General features: G+C 44.7%; 1 long non-coding RNA gene across 1 annotated transcript; it reads left to right on the forward strand.

Annotated features, from left to right (window-relative positions):
* The first annotated feature begins 82 nt into the window (after positions 1–82).
* LOC135361740 (uncharacterized) lies at positions 83–15165 on the forward strand. Its single transcript, XR_010405552.1, has 2 exons — positions 83–913; positions 14409–15165. It is a non-coding gene; the product is annotated as an uncharacterized LOC135361740 (long non-coding RNA).
* The last annotated feature ends 5634 nt before the right edge of the window (positions 15166–20799 follow it).

Consider the following 20799-nt stretch of genomic DNA (forward strand, 5'->3'; position numbering starts at 1 on the left):
ATCTGGAGCCCCCGGGAGCGCCTACACAGGGGAAATGTTTTATTTAGGAGATGTGAACCACAGGACAACAAAATGCATGAATCTCAGGCGCATGTGAATTTCAAATATACACTGCAATTTTGTAATATCTTGCACAGCTCCCATGAACCGCTTGCTCATTTCAAGGCATTTCAGGGAAGGGGGGAGAATGGAATATGGTCTCATTCCTTAAGGAGGTTGGGTCTACTTTTGCCCTGGCAAGACTGATTTCAGGGCATGTTTTCTTCTGCATATCTTCCTCTGACATAATAGATTATGGGATCTAAAATCCGGATCTCTTCAAAGCTGTTTATGAGCAGGGTGTGTGCTCTGCTTTGAGGATTAAGTGACTTCCAAAATCTTTTCTGTCCGTCTTTCAGACTTCAAGAATTCGCCAGAAATGAATATTAAAATCCCAAGAAATGAAATGAAGGTGTAGCAATCGAACTTTTAAAAGATTGTTGATGAATGTTAACGGGCAAGGACAGAGAGGAGCCTCTGCTTCCCGGTTTTCTCTGGAATGATACCGCGGGTGGGGCGGTCTTCCACAGCTTCTTGCATTTTTAAATTATGAGAGGCTATGGAGGAGAGCAGGATCCACGTGATGCTCAGCTGCCTCCCGAGAAGCCCAGAAGGGCGGCTGTGATTGCATTAGGACGACCATGGTTTCTGGAAGGTCACACACGCAAAGCCATGCATGAACACTGATGCTCTTAGACACGTTTTGACTTAGTGCCTCCTGCTGTGTAGGCCACAGTCTGAGACCCTTAAAGGATATAGAGAAAATAAGGAAACAATGTTTTGTTGGAAGACAGAAGACCCAGGCAAGGAGCATCTGTGTGCCGTGGACCTCACCCCGGAGGGGTCAAAAGACCCAGTTTCCATTTACAGCGAGGTTTGTCTTGGGGGAAAATGACTACTTGTTCAGCATTCTATTAGGTTCTTTTAACAGGAAAATCAGGGCATTTTGTATCAGGCCCAAGTGCTTTGACTTCCTTGTGAAAGCTGCAGGGTGCCAACTGGCCAAATATTTTCATTTCTGGCAGGTTTTTTTTTCCCCCAGGAGAGAGGAATGCCTGTTGGTTTTCTGGAATTTAGGGCTAGCTTTGTTGTGCCATTCATTGCAGTGTTTTCTCTAGGGGAGAACAGGGAATGAGGATGGGGTCAGCAGCCTCATGAGCAGCCTGAAGATGGGGCTTCAGCGAGGCCGTAGGTCATCCCCGAGAGACATCTCTTAGCTTGTGGGGGCCCAGTAGCCATGGGAGATCCACACCAAAGCCAGGAGTCTGCAAGGGCTCTTGAAATAGGGGTTCTGGGTTGCGATTTTTGTCCTATGTGTAGAAAGCCAGACTTTATTTTATTTATGAAGACTGGTATTAAGTCAACTCATTAATCCCTGGGAGGGAACTAAAAAAACACAATCAATTAAAAAAAATCACCAGGAATAAATTACAGAAATTTGAAATAGTTGGGAAATGTAGGTTCCAAGTGGCGGCCACAACCCTCCTGCTGGGAAGACCCTGCCAGAGGCCTCATCACTTTAGCAGTGGTTTCTTCCACAGCAACACTGTTACAATGAGCTTCTGGAATATTCTAGGGCAAGGCCTCAGACATGAAGCTGGGCCTCCTCTCCAAGCAGCAGTTTGAGCTATCACTGTGGAAGGTCACTGGAACTGTGTCCTTCCTATAGAGTGCTGCACTGAATAATCCTATGAATGCTGTCTCTTAATTCCTGACTGAACTTCCATCCAGAGCTCTTCTCATTTGGGCTGGGAGGTAGGGAGAGAATACTAGTGAGAAGGGGGAGGCTATTCCCAGCATATTCATAAACAAAACATTCATTAAGGCATATCAGCAGCACTGCTTCCCATAATTGTTAATACAGAATGTTCTAGAGTGGATTCTCTTTCAACTGGCTAATTTCTGCATATTCCACCAGAAGGAAAACAATGGTGACGCTCAGAACATGGCTACATGGAAACACTTTTTAAACATCCACATGTTCCTTCACCAATGAAAATAGCATTGGAAAAATTTAGGTTTCATCGAATTAGTAAGATAATGAAGTTTCATTCCTGAAGAGTGCACAGTCTGAGGACAGTGCTTTCTAGCATGTCATAGGATTCTTATAAATATCGATGGCTCACATGGAAAAGTATTTGTTAGATGCTAGTCATTCTTCTAAACATGCACAGGTATTCCAACCTCTGATCCTCAAAAGAGCCCTCTGAGTAAGGTTATCCCCCACTTTCTAGGAAAGACTGAGGCACAGAGAGGACCAGGAGCCTGCCCAAGGTTGCAGGGCCCAGATGGGCACCCAAGCCGCCTGGTGTCAGGGCCCACATTCCTAACCACCAGGCCACATGAATTCCCACAGAGAACTTTTAAAAGAATCTTTGCACATACATCCCCTTACATTATGGTATATTCTCCCCAATTCTGCAGATGTGTGTAAAGTAGATGTTTTTTCTATTCATTTGAGAGGTAAATCAAAATCCTAGCCTTGGAGTGACCTATCCCTTACAACAGTAAGAATTCTCACTAATGGAGATGGCCAGTTAGAATTACCCACCGACACATCCCAAGAAGTACATGCCACCAATGTCTGCACAGACAGCACTCCTCCCAATCAGGGACATGAGGGCATCAGGGAACGTCCCTCATGGTCCTTCCATCACTTAAGCAAACATGTCTCCCCACCACCCTCTTTCCCGGGAGACGATTCATCCCCTTGTTGCAAATCTAGCACCTCCCCTCACTCCATCCTCACTTCTTTCCTAGGATTTTGTTCCTAATCAAATATAGGCCTTTTCCCTCCAACATCCTTAACCTTTTCCTGTCTGTGGACCTCAACACAGGCTCCAGTCACTTCCATCTCCCAAATACCTCCCCTGCCTTAGACCTCGTGGAGTAGACCCATGGATGCCCGCCATTCATCCTGTCTCTTCCTTGTTAGTGGCAGCCTTGACACTTGGTTGGGATTGACTCCACCCCCATACCCAGGGCAGAGCTTTGATTAGGCTAAGCAAAACAAGTGAATGTCACCCTTTGTCACTATGACTGGTTCCAGCATGGGCTCCCAGGCCTATGTCAGCTAGGGTCTGGCTACCTCTAATCACACCCAGGGGGTAAGCGGTGCTCAATTGGAGCAAAGCCCAGGACTATGGCCACTACTTCAGGGATGACAGGGAAGAACGCACAGAACTCAAGAGTCTCATTCTTACTCTTAAGTTTCTAAAGTTTAGGACAGGGTATTATGAGGAAAGAAAAAAAATAGATATGGAAAAATGGGTGAAGTCAGACAATAATACATAGTTGTGCAGGTACACTGTGCAACCCCAGAGAGTAAATTTACATAGTCCATGATATGCACAATCATATGTGGCAGGGCTCATTGTAGTATCTACCAGGTGATACCTCCCTGAGACCATATAAGGATCCCACCAGCTGGGTAGTAAAGAGAACTGGGAGGAAAGAATAGAGAGAAGAGTCTGAATCCTGCTCCCGCACAGTGGGCTGGGGCCGAGAAGCATTACCACTAACCCCAGGGCAGTCCAGGGACACCTGCAAATGATGAAATAAGAGTTCAATTGGCAGTGTTTTTTTTTTTCCATGGGGGAACTTGAACTTGATAGTGGATCTTCAGTTAGATGGAATTTAGTCTGTAAAGCCATGAGAGTGGATGAGTTCACTAGAGGAATGAGTATAGGAAAAGGAAGCAAGAACTGAGCCTTGGGCCCTACAGCTTTTGCAGATCAGGGGGTCAAAGGAGCCAGCAGAGAAAGGATGGTGAGGGAAGATGGTGGGGCAGGGGCCAGAGAGGTGGAAGGGAAGCCAGGAGAGTGTAGTGCCTGAGAAGTCAAGTAAAGAAGGTGCTTTAAGAGAAGAGAATGAACACCTGTGTAAGCACAGCTAGGAGGCCACGGAGATGGCGGCTGGAGAGCATCATGGATTTGGTGAGGGAGGTTGGTGTTGGGAGGAGCTGGTGAAGGTCTCAAAAGCCAGAGAGAAAAGGGGGAGAAAGGTGGAAGACAATACTTTCTGGAAATAGCTATCACTGGAGAAGGAAATGGGGTCCAGAGAAATGTCATTTTTTGTTAAGAGAAATAACAGCTTGCTGGGATGCTTACCGGCAGAAATGACTTACTACAAAGGGAGGTGCTGATAACACAAGTGAGGACCAGAGGGAATTCAGTGGAATTGGGAGGAGGTACCAGACCTACTGTTCACGGGGAGGGCTTGGCCCTGTGGGGTGGAGCCCTCCACAACACGGGACATTGACCAGGCGAGGAGGGACCACTATGTGCATATTCCATATGCTCTTGTATGTTTCATCATTTGTAGTAAAAAAAAAAAGTGACATCAATTTTTTTTAAATGTAAGGACAATAGTACACAATTATAGTCTTTCTACTAAAAACCTTAAATGATTACAGATCAATAAAATTTCCCTTTGATGAAGAGGTGGCATTTTTCACTAAGGTAATGAGGATGGCTGAGAGGGATGGAGGAGGAGGGATTTAGGGAAGAGGAGAAAAGGCATGCGTTTGTAAGAAGGGGAGAAAAATACTAGAAAGAAACGTCCGCGGTGGCACAGTTGGATGGTGGATGAAGTCTAGCTTCCCCAAGAGGAGATTGGTGTGAAAATATCAATGAGATGGAGTGTGCCTTGCTGTGGGGCCGGACCCCATGGACTGACTCCATGGGGATGAGCCTCTCTCTGTACCAAGCTGGGGGAGGCCGGCTGTGCTGAGGGCTGGGCGCAGGGCTTCCTGGGCTCTGCTGAGGTCCACTACCTCTGGAATGCAGAGATACTACTCTGCTCCAAAATACCCCCAAACACACACATGCGCGCACGCGTGCATGCACTTGCACACTCTTGAGATCCATCCAAGTTGTGTGTATCAATATTTATTCCTTTGTTTATTTAAAAGTACTATTCCATTATATGGACATACCATAGCTTATTTATCCATTCACCTGTTGAGGGACATATTTGGCTACGACAAATAAAGCCGCTATGAACATTTGCATACAGATTTTTGCATAGATGCAAATTTTCATTTCTCTTCTGTAAGTACCCAGCAGTGGGGCTGCTGGTTCTACGGTAACTGTATGTATATCTTTATAAGAAACTGCCAAATTCTCTCCCAGAGTAGCCGTACTGTTGCATTTCCACCAACGCCTGAATGAGAGACCAGTTGCTCCTCACCTTTGTCAGCACAGCTATTGTCAGTATTTTTTTTTAAGGAGGGGAAAGGGCAGAGGCAGAGGGAGAGAGAATCTTAAGCAGGCTCCACCCTGAGCATGGAGCCTGTCTCGGGGCTGGATCTCATGACCCTGAGATCATGAACTGGGCCGAAATCAAGAGTCAGACGTTCAACAGACTGAGCCACCCAGGCGCCTCTATTGTCAGTATTTTTTGTTAAGAGAAATAACAGCTATTCTAATGGGTGTGTAATGGGATCTCCTAGTGGCTTTAATTTGCATCTCCTTAATGACTAATGATGTTGCGTATCTTAACATGTGCTCATTTGGTGATGTGTCTGTCCAAATCTTTGCCTGCTTTTTAATTGAATTGTGTGTTTGCTTACTATTGAGTTTACACCTTTCTTTATACATTTGAAAGCAAGTTTTTTTTTTTTTAAGATTTATTTATTTTAGAGAGAGAGCATGTGAGTGTGGGGGTGGGCAGAGGGAGAGAAGCAGACTCCCCACTGAGCACAGAGTCTGATGCAGGGCTCAATCTCATGACCCTGAGATCATGACCTGAGCAGAAATCAAGAGTAAGACTCTCAACCTACCGAGCCACCCAGGTGCCCTGTGGATGCAAGTTTTAAAATCAAATATATGACCTGCAAATATTTTCTCCAGTCTGTGGTTTGTCTTTCCATCCTCTTCAATACTATCTTTTACAAGTGTTCATTTTAATGAAGTCCAACTGAGTGATTTCTTTCCCTGTGGATTGTGCTTTTGGTCTCATATCTAAGAAATTTTTGCCTGACTCTAGGTCTAGGTAATGAATATTTTTCTCCTCTTTTCTTCTAAAAGTTTTAGTGTTCTACATTTTATATTTAGATCTATGACCAATTTTAAGCTAATTTTTTTTATAAGGTTGAGATTCTTTTTCTTCTTCTTTCCTCTCCTCCTCCCCATCCCCCTCCTCCTCCTCTTGGCTTGGATATCCAATTGTTCCAACACCATTTGTTGAAAAAATGCTATCCTTCCTCCACTGAATTGCTTTTGAAAGTTTGTAGAATATCAGTTGGCCTTATTTGTTTGTCTCTGTATTTGGACTTTCTGTTCTGTTCTGTTGATCTGTGTGTCCATCCCTTCCCCAATACCACACAGTCCTGGTTACTGTAGCTATGTGCGAAGTCTTAAAAGCAGGTAGTGCAATTCCTCCACCTTTATCCTGCTTTCTCAAAATTGTTTTAGCTATTCTGTTTCTTTCTATATAAATTTTAGAATCAAGTCCTCTATATCTACAAAATATCCTGCTGGGATTTTAAAAGGAATTGCATGAAACCTATACATCATCAATTTGGGAAGAATTAGCATCCTTACTATGTTGAATCTTCCAGTCTATGAACATGGTATGTCTCCCCATTTGTTCAAATCTCCATGTACATTCTTTATAGCTTGATGTCTCCTCTATATGAGGTAGAAATTGTCTTCCCTACAGTGTGTGGGTTTGGCCATCCTCAATAAATCCTTTTATCATCTACATAAGACCCCAAATTAAAGAATCCTATAGTACTATTTTATAGATGGCTACTGAGATTTGATGCCCTCACCCTGTTAGTCTTATGATTTGGGTGCTGGCCGTGGGCTGAAGCAGATAACCGCCCCTCACTCCCATCCTCCCCTCTTTAAGGAATTCATGAAATGTCATTATGCTCAGTGAGCCACATGTTATATCCTAATGCCTACAGTTTGCTAATCATCCTCCTTCTCCGACTATTCTTTTCTCTCCTCCCCTCTGCCTCTGCTCTGGGCTATTTGCCAAGATTCCTAGCCCAAATTCCCCCCTTTTTCTCTCATTAAAAGACTCCACATCCCAGCCCATAGGGCCATTCTCCTGGGCTGACACAAGCAGTTGTCACAGTCATCCCTCTGAATCCCCTCAGGCATACCAGCACCTCCATGCTCCCAGTCATGGAAATGGAAGCCCTGGGCTATCCTGTCTGTCATCCACCTAATGGGGTGCTAATAGGCTTTCCAAATATAAATGAATACAACAAGCCCTGATTTGTAGCGTTCCCTGACTTCTCTGATGTAAACTCTCCCTCCAGTGCTCATTTCAAGCCACCAGCATGATGTCACTGAAAGGTAGTTGGGAAGAAAGGCACAAATTAGCTCTTTCAAGCCAGGACAAGCCAGCCTACCCCTGCATCCATCCATTACCAAACCTCCTGAATATCCTTGTCCCTTGAGTTTTTCATACAGTAACTAACTGGTCACCTGTTCAGGATCCTCAAGGAAGCACTTATTCCTGCATTTGAAAAGGGTTAGATTAGGCCAGTTATTCTTAACTTTGGGTGCACAAAGACCCCTTTGAGAGTCTGATAAAAGCTATAGATGGTTCTTAAGAAAGAACAATAAAATACACACAATGCAATGGGCTTTGTACACAAAGACCATATGTGCTAATTCTGGACTCAGGTATCCAGGCATGTCAGGGTTGGAATCCCTGGACCAAATAACCTCAAAGGTATACTCCACTCTAAGCCTTATGGTTGGCATTGATTCACACCATGGCACGGGGTGACATCTGACAAATTAGGAAATAACAGGTGCAAAAAGAACCCAGATTCTCAAGTTTGCATCTATTTCTCATGTGAATTAAAATAGGAAGGAACCTCAGAACTGAGGATGTCGTGGCTGATGGCATGGGCCATGGGGAGCTGGAGCTCTGACTCCTGGTCTATACTGCAGGGATTATGAACACACAGGGCCTTTTTAAGGAGGCAAAGTTCAGGCTTATGTATAGAGTAGTGGTTGCCCTCCTCAGACACAGACACTCACCTCTTGGAAACATCAACTCCAATAAATCATATTCTCATGTCTCTGATTCATTCACTTGGAACAAGATGGGCTTCTGCCACTCCACTGCAGGAGAACAGAGCCAGGAGCTGCATCACACCACTGCTCAAGGTCAGTCCTGGCACCTCATCTTTTACCCCCCAAAAGCACCATCTTAGACTTAAACTGACAACCTCAGGGCTGTTTAGTGATCCCTGTCACTGCCAGGTGGTAAACAAGAAAAAAGGAAAACTAAACACTTGATACAGTTTTTCTAATTAAAATCACTTGTGAGCATGGATTATAATTTGGGCCACTCATTTTTGCAGAGTAATGATATTCTTATTTCTGGTTATTCAGTCCAACGCTAATCTAAGTACTTCTGGGAAGGGATTTTTCTGGAAGGGATGTAATGAAGGCCACGTCCATTGACCATAAAGGAGTTAGTGGGTGGGCCTGACCTTGTCAGGTGAGCCCTTTAAAAGTAGAGATTTTTTACCCTGGCTGCAAGCAGAAGAGGAAGTCAGAGAATCAAAGCACAGGAATGCTCAGGCTGAGGGCAGTCCTTCCAAGCTGAGGGCAGTCCTTCCAAGCTGAGATCTAGCAAGGAAACGGGGCCCTCAGATCGATGGCCACAAGGAACTGGACTCTACCATCAACCCAGATGAGCTTGGAAGTGGGTTTTCCCTGAAAGCCTTCAGATAAGAGCCCAGCCCTGATGACACCCTCATTTTGCTGGGTGAGACCCTGTGCAGGGACCCTGGAGGACTCACCCAGACTTCTGATCGATGGAACTGTGAACTAATAAACAGGGTTGTTTCAAGCCACTCAGTTTGTGGGAATTTGTTACATGGCATTAGAAAACTAAAACACTTGGCCCATCTGCAACATGGAGACAAAATCAGTTCCAACTTCATAGGGTTACATGAGAATTAAGAGTTAATGCATGTAAAGTGCTTATAACAATCAGGACAATCACTAAATATCGGCTATTATCATCAATGCCATTGACTTGTAAAATGCCAGGTATGTGTGGTTCATTATTTGACAGTTTCCTATCAATACAGTATTTGAGTCTCAGGATATAATCAAAAGTCTAGAATTTTAAATGAATGAATCACATACTAAATATGCATCATCTTCTAAAACTCAGTGACTATGACTGAGCTGCATGATTACAAAACGTTACTTAACAAAGCAGACTAGAAGAAAGAAAGGAAGAAGATAGCAGACTACGTGGAGCAAAATGCAAGAAGTCTGGAACTCAACCATCCAACAAATATTTAATGAAGGCTTGACAGATGCAAGCACTGAGGCCCCGGGGCACAGCAGCGAAAAACACACAAAAGGGCCTATTCTCATGAAGCTTACATTCTGCTGCAAAAAGACAGAAAATAAGTGCACAAGAAAAATATAAGCCAGTGCTATGAACTGTGAAAAAATTAGCATAGGTAAGAGGAAACTATTTGAGATGAGTAAGCCATCTAGATAGGCCACTCTGAAGAGATGTCATTCAAGTGGAGAATTGAATGACAGCTGGGAGCCAGCCAGTAGCATTCTGGGATGAGCAATCAGCTGATGTCCAGGCCTCCCAAACCAAAAGGAGCCTGATGGGCCACAGGACATGAGAGAGGCCAGCATGGCCGATGCTTGGTAAGCAACAGGGAGAGAAGATGGCCTGGGGAGGGTGGCAAGGAAGGAGCTCAGATTTTATGCCAAGTGCAACAAGGAGACACAGGGTTTTAAACAGGAGAATGATGTGGTCTGATTTAAATTTTCTAAGGCTAACTCTTACTGCTGAGTGTAAATCACTCGTGTAGGACCAAGTGGAAACTGAAGTCCAGTGTATCCCGTTGGGAGTCTGATGATTGCAGCAGGGATGGAGAGGTGAGGACCTACTAGAAAAAAAGTTTGAGAGGTAATGCTGATGAATGAATTGGGCTTGGGGTAGTGACAGAGATTGATCAAGCGTAACCCTCAGATTTTTAGTTTGAGCAACTGCATGGTACAAAAGGAAACAGTTTGGGGGAGGGTGAAATCGTGGATTCTGTTGGGGCCACCTTCATTTGGACATGCCTATCAGGCCGCCATGTGGAGATGTTGAGTAGGCCTGGAATTCTGGGAAAAGGAGGCAGATTTGAGAGTTAATGTTCTAAAGACAGAATTAAAGATCTGGTCTGGCTGAGAGATAGAGAGGGAGAGAGAATGTATAAACACGGGAAGGGGATCCAGCATCCTTGGCCAGTGAGGTTGGAGGAACACCAAGAGAAATGGTGCTCCATGGAGAACACATTACAGCACGGGGTTAGGTGACTGCTAGTAAAGAGTGCGTCATCCATGAGTAAGTATTCAATCTCCCATGATATTACTTAGTCCCAGCAAACCCGTTAATAGTGTTCTGAGTTATTGTTTGTATCAGCTGTTTCTGGTTTGGTGAAGACAGACTATATTGAAATGTTAACAAGAAAAACATAAAGCAAAATTCCTCATTCTTGGTTAACAGGAAGAACTTATGAATGGCTTCTTTCCATTATAAACAGCAGAGGATGATAGTCTTCATCATTTTGCATGATTTGGTGTAACTGGGAAGTTTCTTAGGCTTGATAACTGGAAAAACAAAACCCAACAAAACCCTTAATGTCTAAATAATTCTTGGGTCTGCTGCAAACTGCCAAGAGATCAGTGGAGCTTATTCTGCTGCTAAACTGTCTTGATTTGCAGCCCAGTGATTTTTTTTTTTTAGCAGCAGTATTAGCTTTTTAATTTTCACTTCATGGACACATACACCTCAAGCAATCTGAGTTTTCCCTTTGAAAAAGCTCATAATCAAAAACTTGAACTGTATTGAAAAAAAAAATCAGCACACTTCCTGATGGCCACGGATGGGTTATTAACGTAATCACACATGAACTTACGAAAGTGCATTTGATCTAGAGGGGCTCTTCATGGAAACTTCCAGGTTAAATCTCACATGTAATAGGGATCAACCCCAGCGACAGCTTGAGAAGTGCCATGGAAGGCATTTGGGTCTGAGCATCACTCACCCCAACCTCACCCTGAGGCAGTGCCCAGTGGTGTGGCGGGGGCTGCCTGTGTCTTCCTGCCTCAGCCTCGCCATGCACCACTCCCTTCTCTGAACTGTTTCTTTCACTTTTGTGATGAGACAAAGCCACAGATCTGATTAAGCCACTCTTCAGCTTCCACATAGACACAGCTTCTTGGGGTCTGTGTGTGGTTTAAGGGTTTGTCTCTCAGTCCAGCAGAGCCAGATTGGAACCCACCTCCCAACTAAGTGGTCTTTGAGAAAGTGACCTTTCTGGGCTTTTGTTCCCTCATTGGTAAATTGAGAATAACTATGGTCATAGGAGAGCCTTGTCACAGCATTTTGGTATGGATTAAATAAAGATGCAGGTGGAGGACTTAGCAGAGGGCTGGCTGGGCCTTTAGTAAGCATCCAGCAAGTGGCAACTCTTTGCAGTGGATGTGCTGTCACTCTGCCTAACGGCACCCTTTCCTGGTGGACCCTCCCCTTCCCCTTTCATGTGGTACTGGCGGTTCTATCATTCTAGTGTGCCTCACCACCTTTCACACAGTTGGGCAAGTGCATCAACTAGGATTTCGTCTGGCTGCATGTTTCTGAAAAAAAAGTACCCATGGCTTAAGTTAGGACTTTGTTTCTTTCTCACATAAAAGCAGCCTGACACAGGGAGCACAAGCTGATGTGGCAGCCCCAAAAGGGCACTAGGAGCTTGGGTACCTATCTTTCTGATTTACCCTTCTGGAGCATGGCTTTCAACCTCATGTGACCTCCTGGTACAAGACGGCTGCTGGAACTCCAGCCAGCAAATCCACATTCCCCAGATGAACAGCAGAAAGAAGTGATGGAAGATGGGAAAAGCAACATAACGCCCCTCCCAGCCCCACCATTCTCTCGGAAAATCCTACATAATAGTGCCACATATAGAACTAAGCCACATGGGCCTCTCCTAGCTACAAGCTAGTCTCAGAAATGTAGTCTTTCCACTGGACACACTGTCACCTGAAATACAATGTGTTTTTGAATTAAGCAAGAAAGGGAGAAGGGATCTCAGTGGGCAACTAGCAACCCATGGTATGGGTCCAGGCTGGGCCATCAGTGCCCTTCCACAGCATCTGGTCTATGACACTGGCTAAGAATGGGTCCGTGTTCCCTATGGAGAGGCATCAGAAGATACTATCAGCACACATGGGAACCTGAGCCAGGGAAGGGACAGAGTGTGCCCAGGAGGGAGGCTGCCAATTGAAACTCCTTCTCCCTGTCTTGCTTTCATATTTTACTATAATCTTTTACCCCTCCCATGAGACTGAAAGGTCCTGACAGGAAAATCCCACCCTATTCACAGGCACACTCCTACCATAAATGTTTGTCCCTGGGTGACTGACTGAACAGCAAATGCACTAAGGTTTGGCAAATGCAGACTATATCCCAACAGGAGTCTTCCAATCAAGAGCAGTAGAGTCGGTCATAGATGGCGGTGCTGATGAAGATGATGAGGAGGACAGTGATGATGATGGTGATGATGGTGGTGGTGGTGTCCATTTTAGAATTTGATTATACTTTCCTTACTCCTGAAGATGTGCTTATCCATATATATCACACATACTGTCTGTTTTTCCTACTGCAAAGAGAACACTTTCCCACTGCAGATGGACCCTTTTGCCTCCCTGTCTCTCAGGGTAGGGGAGATTCCAGACCAATGTGGTCCACATGCCCATACAAGTCTCCAGACAGGCAGCATCTAACTTAGGAGCGTACATGTGGTCCAGAGTATTCTTCTGAAGTCATTAACTTTCTTTGCAATTTCCTCCTCCCTCTGTCTCCACTGCTTCATTATATAAAAGAGATCATAATACCACTACCTCTCAAGATATAATCCACAGTCCTGGCCACATAGTAAGCCTCATTTAGTGTTGGAAGTCATTACTGTTATTACTGCATGCCATTGACTCTGAGATGCACTTTTTTTTTTTAATATACACTATAACGACATTCACACTAAATGGCATGTCATGATTGAATCAGCAAATGTTTATTTTTCATGGCGTATAAAACCATGCTCTGTTTTACAATCAATGCTGTCTGAGAATCAATGGAATAGTTATGGTCATGAAAGGAAGAGAAAGAGTTCAGAAATCCAGGACTTGCAAAGTCAAAAAAGTCAACTGTTATAGATTCCAAATAGTAAAAGATGGGCCTGAGCGGATCGTTGAGTGACCAAGGCCTGAACTAGCCTGGCCTTCCTCTCTGGGAAGATCCAAAGTAGCCACATTCGATCAAAAGAGATAGACGTAAGGGGTAAGAAAGAAAAGAAGTAAAGCAAGGCTGAGAGCAGTGTTTTGGCAAGAACTCTGGGTATGAGTATAGCCATGTGGAACCGACTAGAAGCAGCCAGATCAGAAGCTGACTGTTTTTGTAGAACCTGACTTGTCAAAGAAACTGTGAGTTTAAAAAGTATTTGATACATACCATGGAATATTATTCAGCCATAAAAAGAAACGAAATGCTGATACATGCTATAATGTGGCTGAACCTTGAAAACATTATGCCAAGTGAAAGAAGCCAGACACAAAAGATCATAGAGGGTCTGATTCCATTTATATGAAATATCCAGAATAGGCAGGTGCACAGAGAGAGAGTGTAGTTCAGTGGTTGTGAGGGGCTGGGGAAGGCAGGAATAGGGGGCAACTGCTAAACTGCTAAATGGATGCAGCACGTGCTTTCGAGGTGATGAGAAAGGTTTGAACTAGAATGGGGCGCTGGTTGCAAGATGCTGTGGTCATACTAAATGCCACTGAATTGGTCATTCTTAAATGGTTACTTCTATGTGATGTGAATTTTAGCTTAAGCAAAAAAAAGCATTTTCTATTCAGCTATTTACTATTTACTATTCATTTACCATTCAGGGACCCACAACCTTTCAGCAACAGGAAGTAGGTCAGAAAAACTGCACACACAGCCCCCACCAAGGACATGTTCCCAACCCCGTGTCATTTTCAGCCCCCCAAAGTGATGGCATGGCCTCCCCCACATACATAGGGGCCCCAAAGCACAATAGATGGACAGGGTCCCCAAAGAGAAACCCACAGATGGTGGGACACCCCCCAACCCCCGCCTCACGGGAAGGGTTTCACCCTGTCTGCCTGGAAGACTTCAGAATTGCTGGACCAGGAGACCCTGTGTGTGCCCCCCCCATCCCATGCCCCTCTGCCCCCTGCCCCTGCTCCGGTCTTCCCCCCTTGGAATGGCAGGGCTGTTGTGGTTATCCTGCCCCTAGTTCCATTGTGTGGGGCAGGTAATTTATCTTACTGTTCTATTATTGTTTATAGGCCTCTGGATGAAGAAAGGAGGCATCAGACCCTACTGAGAGACTGCCATGCATCACCTGAGGATCCAGGAACATTCTACCAAACACAGCTCAGATTACAGCATGGCAGTGACCGCTGGTTGTCTAACCCCACATCTGCTCTCCCCTTTGCCCCAAATAATTGAGCTCCTGGTTTTCAGGTGAACCCAGAATAATTCTCCCTAGAACAATTCCATATTTGTTAGTCCCCCTTGCAGCTGGGCATGGCCACCACCTGAGGAGGGCAGGGTCATGAGTTAGGAAGGGCCTGAGTTAGCCACGAGAGGCAGCCGTGTGACCCTAGACTGCTTACCTCTGGATTTCTTTTACATGAGAGAATTAAACATTGCGTCCTTTGAGCCTCTGCTATTGGCGGTTCCGGTTACACGCAACGAGCCCTAATCATAATTAACCCTCGTCAGCTCCGGGCAGCAGAACGGAGGGTCTGCAATGCAGCGGCCTTAACCACACCATCATTCGGGATTTGTTGAACCTCCCCGTCCTCTCAGACCTTTAAAAAAATTGATCAGGCACATGGCTATCTAGCAGATCTCTAGAATTTATTCATCTTGCACATGCATTGAATAGCGACTCCTCATTTCCCTCCCTCCTCCGCCCCCAGCAAACACCGCTCTCTTCTCTTCTGTGAGTTTGACTATTTTAGATCACTCATGGAAGTGGAGTCATGCAGGATTTGTCCTCTTCTGATGCAGTGCATGCAATTTTAATTTTCGCTTTCATATTGTTTTTGCTTTGTTTTCATTTCATAGGTGATTTCACCCACTGATTGCCCAACTAACAAGAGCTTCCACCAGCTTCTTTTTAGCATTTACCTGGTTAATGGTGAAAGAATCCATAGTCATCCAGATAGCATCTGCTGGTCAGAGTAGCTAGAGTTTCTTTTATCTGAAATTCTTAAAACTGCAGGCAAAGTATTAAGATCTTGAAACCATGTATGTTTTCATATAAAGTTTATATAGTTTTTATTATAAAAGTTATAAATGCTGCCTGGGGATAATCTAGAAAATACAGAGGAGCAGAGACCGTTCATCCCACTTCCCAAAGCCAAGCACTATTAATATTTTGATGCATTTCCTTCTGCTCATTCCTGCTTTCTCCCTTTCTCTCCTCATCTGTTTACGTAGATGTATTCACACTGTATACATAACTGTGCACTGCTTTATTTCACTTACTATTACAATGTGAGCATTTTCCTCATTATTAAAACTCCCTAGTGCCTGGACTGGGGGCCTATTTTCATGCTGAAGCTTCCATGGTCCTCAGTGGGTTCATCCTACCACATCTTCAGTACACAAAGGCAAGCTCCCTCCAAAGTTGTGGGTTGCTCCTCATCTACTGAACAGAAACTAGAACTAAGGCAGTCAGGGATGGCAAGACATGCCCAGACTTGTCAGCTGCCCACTCCCAGGGCCGGTTGCTTGCCCACTAACCAGTCTTACTAATCCAGAAGTTCTTTCCTGAAGTTTTTCACTGGCTTTGAACCAAGGATGCAGCCCCATGACCCAGCAGGCCCAAGGGAAAAAAATCCAGACACAAGAAGAAAAAAGTAAACTATGCCAGCGACTGCAAGATGAGATAGTTGTGGGACTGCTCATTTTAATTTTCAGGAGAGGAAAGAGTCGTCCTAATTCACACTCACCTCACCCTTGGCTCTAAGGTGCAGCGAGCGGCCTTGAGGTTGGACTTGGATGAGCTCTGGACTTGGATGAGGGCAGACAGCAGGTATAGCAAGCTGAGCAGCCTCCAGCATTGACCCCAGAGTGGATCCCCTGCCAGGCTCCCTGGTGTCCGATTTGGCTTTTCTGAAGCAAAATACCTTTTTTTTTTTTTTTTAACAAAAACACAGCAACCTGGAACAGGCTCTGCCTATTTGATCACTTCTGTGTCCCCAGCACCTAGCACGTGCCTTGCACATACTGCAACATTGGATATCGTTTACTGAATAATGACTTTTTACAGACTCCCTTAAATGTTGACAATTACAACTCAATTTGAGTTTCACAAGCATTTTCTTGGGAAGGAGCCAATGCCTCCAAAGTACATATATGCTTAGCACTCTTGCTGGGTACAGGTCAGCCTTCTCAGCCCGCTGTCCCTTCATTGACCTATTCCCCATGAGGAAATGAGCTTGGCTTCAGCAAAAGAAGGGTGGATGGACACCACATTGAGCACTAGTGATATAGGTGATCATCGGTAAACTTCCCTATTTCAAAATATTGCTTCACATCCCTGCCTTCTTCCAATCTCTTCTTCCCTGTTTCTTATTCATTTATCTCCCTCTAATTCCCAGGACCCGGAGCTCAGGTTGATCCTATTAATGCCACATGCAAGTCATGTTAAGAGTTAAATGTATCTTCAGGGGGCAGACCTATAGGCAATTTATATCAGTTTATTTCTGGGAAATTGCAAAGAGAGTTAATGACTTCAGAAGAATACTCTGGACCACATGTACGCTCCTAAGTTAGATGCTGCCTGTCTGGAGACTTGTATGGGCATGTGGACCACATTGGTCTGGAATCTCCCCTACCCTGAGAGACAGGGAGGCAAAAGGGTCCATCTGCAGTGGGAAAGTGTTCTCTTTGCAGTAGGAAAAACAGACAGTATGTGTGATATATATGGATAAGCACATCTTCAGGAGTAAGGAAAGTACAATCAAATTCTAAAATGGACACCACCACCACCATCATCACCATCATCATCGCTGTCCTCACCATCATCTTCATCAGCACCGCCATCTATGTAGTTGACGTGCACAGCTCCTACTGTGCCTCTGGCACTGGGCTAAGCACCATGCATCCCCTCACATAATCCTCCCACAGCTTTACAAGGCAGGCACTTGATAAACGAGGAAACAGACCCAGAGACATTCAGCAGCTCATCCCAGGGGACACAGGAGTGGCAAGGCAAGGACTTGCGCCTAGACAGTCTTTCTCCAGGACCCTGACTTCTAACTAGTCACTGTTATAGGGAAGATGTAAGCAAGGCAGATGGGATTCCAGGGCTCTGACTTAAGTCCCTGGCAAAGCAGGGTAGACTGGGTGTCTTCAAGTTGCTCACACGCTTGCCTCTCTGACAACAAGAGCAACTACTAATAAGGGCCATGATTGGCTTGATGGGCACAAGATCAGCTTAAGGGGCAGGCGTGGTGGCATGGCAGGGTAGTCAGGTCTCAGTAGCCATGAGGTGGGGGAAAGGCTGGAGGCAGCGAGCTCTTTGAGATATGGGTTCATGTGGCTACACTCCCCAAGCTCTACAACAGGGAGGGATGGTCATGGAAATGTGAATTGAGTTCATTGAGTGGCAGTTCCTGGAATGAAGGAGGAAGAGACTAGGCTGGTATTCTTTTTACGTTCTTCCCCCATTCCCCACTCACTCTTCTGCTACTTGGAATGCAGACATGAAGGCAGGAGTTCCAGTAGTGATCTTGGGGCCATAAGCAAAAAGCTAGAAGAGCCACAAAGCCCTTAGCCTCTGAGCAAAGGCCATAATTATCTGCCTCTAAATTTCTCATTACGTATGTCAGAAAAATAAATGCTTATGTGTTTAAGCCACTTAGTTAAATCCAATTCCTAACTGATATACTCTCTGTAGTCGGTAGCCTCTGAGATGGGAGATGGCCCCTATCTAATGATGGCCCATCATCCCTCCTGGGAGAATACTATTTGTAATATGAAGTTAGAATACTACTTAATAAATCACAACACTTATCTTTGGGGTCTAACAGTAAACAAAAGTTTTATTTATTAATGTGCTCAACTAAACTACACATTAATATGATGTATTAAGGCCAGACGTCACCTCCTAATATTCATACTCCTTTGTAATTCATCTCCTTGAGTCTGAGCTGGACTTCCTGACTCACTTCTGACAAAGAATAGGGCAGAAGTGATGGAATGTCACTTCTGAGATTAAGGTATAAAAAGACTATAGCTTCTGTTTTGTGTGCTCTCACTCTAGCTTCTATGTCATAAGGCAGCCCTACAGAGAGGCCCATGTCATGAGGGAACAAGGCCTGCCAACAACCACATGAATAAACCTGGAAGCAGACACCACCAGACCCAGTTGAGCCTTCACATGAGATCGAAGTCCGGACCAACAACTTGACAACAACCATATTAGAGGTGTTGAGCTGAAGATGTCCAGCTAAGCTGTGTCTAGGTTCTTGACTCACTGTAACTGTGATAGGAAGTGTTTATTGTTTTAAGCCTGTCTTAGGTAACTAATACATCCTCCAAACAATTTTCTTGGTTTAATATTCAAGTTAGTGTCTATTCTCTAAGCCTTCGAGTGCATGTCTTAGCCCACACCATCCTCACAGAAATACTGCTCTTGAATAGAATGCCTGGCACAGAGCCTGGCACGTAGCAGGTACTCAATAGATGAATGAATGGATGGATGGATGGATGGATGGATGGACGAATAAGACACTGTTTCTTACTGAGCTCTTCTAAAGTACCTTGAGCCTCAACAGATATTGAAAAAAACACACAGGTAAAGACAAGGGAAAAATGACAAACTGCACCAAATCAGCCAACCATGTTTAGAGTATTGGTAATTTCACTTGCATGGCCTGTAGACTCAGCTCTATGATTTACTGAAGGCAAATTCTTCCTGGGAGACCTTTTTAAGTTATAGGAGTATTTAATAGCTCCCAACATTTATCTTTAGGTATAAAATTAAATGAATGTTTTATTTATTACTGTGCTTAACTAAAGTACACATTAATGTGTTGTGATAAGGCCAGAAGTTACAAGTCAAATGAACAGACTGACAGCAAAAGCGAAAACTCACCCATTTCCCTAATAATTTATGAACTGATACAGAAGCAAGCACTGATTTCAGAATCTGCTTCAAAGTTATGGAAACAATGATTGCAACTGTTAGAGAGGCAAGGAGGGAGCATTCTTTGCTGTCCAGCACATATAAGACTCTTATTTTAGTCCATCCGGTTTTCCATTTCATTATCCAAGTCATTTAAATGGTGGCCTAAGGCAAACTATAAGACCCATTGTGTGCTTTAGTCTAAAGTAAGTCTCTTCAAAAGCTTTCTGTCAACACGTGCTTGTTTGCCAAATTCTACTTTCATATTAGAGGGGTCAGGGAGAAAGGACTTCGCAAAATAGAGCTAGAAAGTATGTGGGCTGGTAGGGGTGGCCATGGGTAGGAGAGAGGGCAGGCAAGGAAAAGGGTGAATGGCAGAGAGGGTGGCTGGGTGGGGGCTCCATGCTGCAGCCTGCCCCCCACCCCTCACCCTAGGAAGGGCAGGAAGAACACACTAAATTCTCAGGGGCAGGATCTTCAGCACCTCCATGCAGTGAGGACACAACTCCCTCAAAAGTTATTTATGTGGCAAGGACAATATTTCTTACTCTACACTCGAAAAATTCAAAGAAAAATCTGTCTAGGCTTTTTATACGATTTGCTTCAATGCATCAAGTGATGCATTAAGTTGTCCCTGGGGTCTTGCGGAGAGCTCAGAGGAAATTCTCCACATCAAGGAGCCTGGGGGCTTTCTCTAGTATTTATTTTGGCAGCAGTTGGATTCCTTCCCTGCTCTCAGTGCTTCCTGCACTCCCTCCTTGCCTCCTTGTATCTCCCCCCTCCCAGGACGGTCTTTATAGTGCTTTAGAATACTAGAGAACAAGGCTCTCATCCTTTGCACAGCCACATCTCCTATATTTCTTAGAAAGAATTTTATCCCAAGTAGCAAGATCCTGGAAACGTAACTGGATTCTACTACTGGCCTCAGAGAAGAAGGGAAGTTCACAACATTACTCAAGGAAAAAGTGAACATTGAGAAATAATCTGAAATTGGCCTCCTGGCAGAAGACAGAATATTCTGAGAGGGCCAGGGTGGCTGGGGAGAGGCAAACACCAACATCTCTCTACTCACCACCCCTCACCGGCACCCAGTACAAAAAGAATTCTTCAGTCACACAGCTTGCTGACTTTGTGGCCATAAGCGAGTCTCATCATGGTACATTTCCCACCTCACTGCTCTGGACCCATCAGCAGAGAGGACCCGCCAGCCGGGAGGACAGGCCCTCTCCTCAGGTCTGTTGGTCCATTTACGTGACAACTTCATTCCTAAGCCAGCAAGAGGAAAACTTCCCACGCTCCCCAGGCATAAAGGTTCTTCCACTGCAGAAGCCAAATGCTCCTTCAAAAGGCACTCAGTTCTCACGGCTTCCCCAAGCCAAGGTGCTGCGCCTGGGAAAACGGCCAGTCCCCAAAGCCAGAGAGAGGCAAGCAAAGCCTGTGTGAGAACCAGCCAGAAAAAAAAAATGTGGTTACAAAAAAAAAACCAACAATAACCCACAAAACACAAACACACAAACACACACGCATGCATG

This window comes from Mirounga angustirostris, unplaced genomic scaffold, assembly GCF_029215605.1.
Source record: "Mirounga angustirostris isolate CCGP_5_RB_7025 unplaced genomic scaffold, mMirAng1.0.hap1 SCAF_10, whole genome shotgun sequence".
Taxonomy (NCBI): Eukaryota; Metazoa; Chordata; class Mammalia; order Carnivora; family Phocidae; genus Mirounga; species Mirounga angustirostris.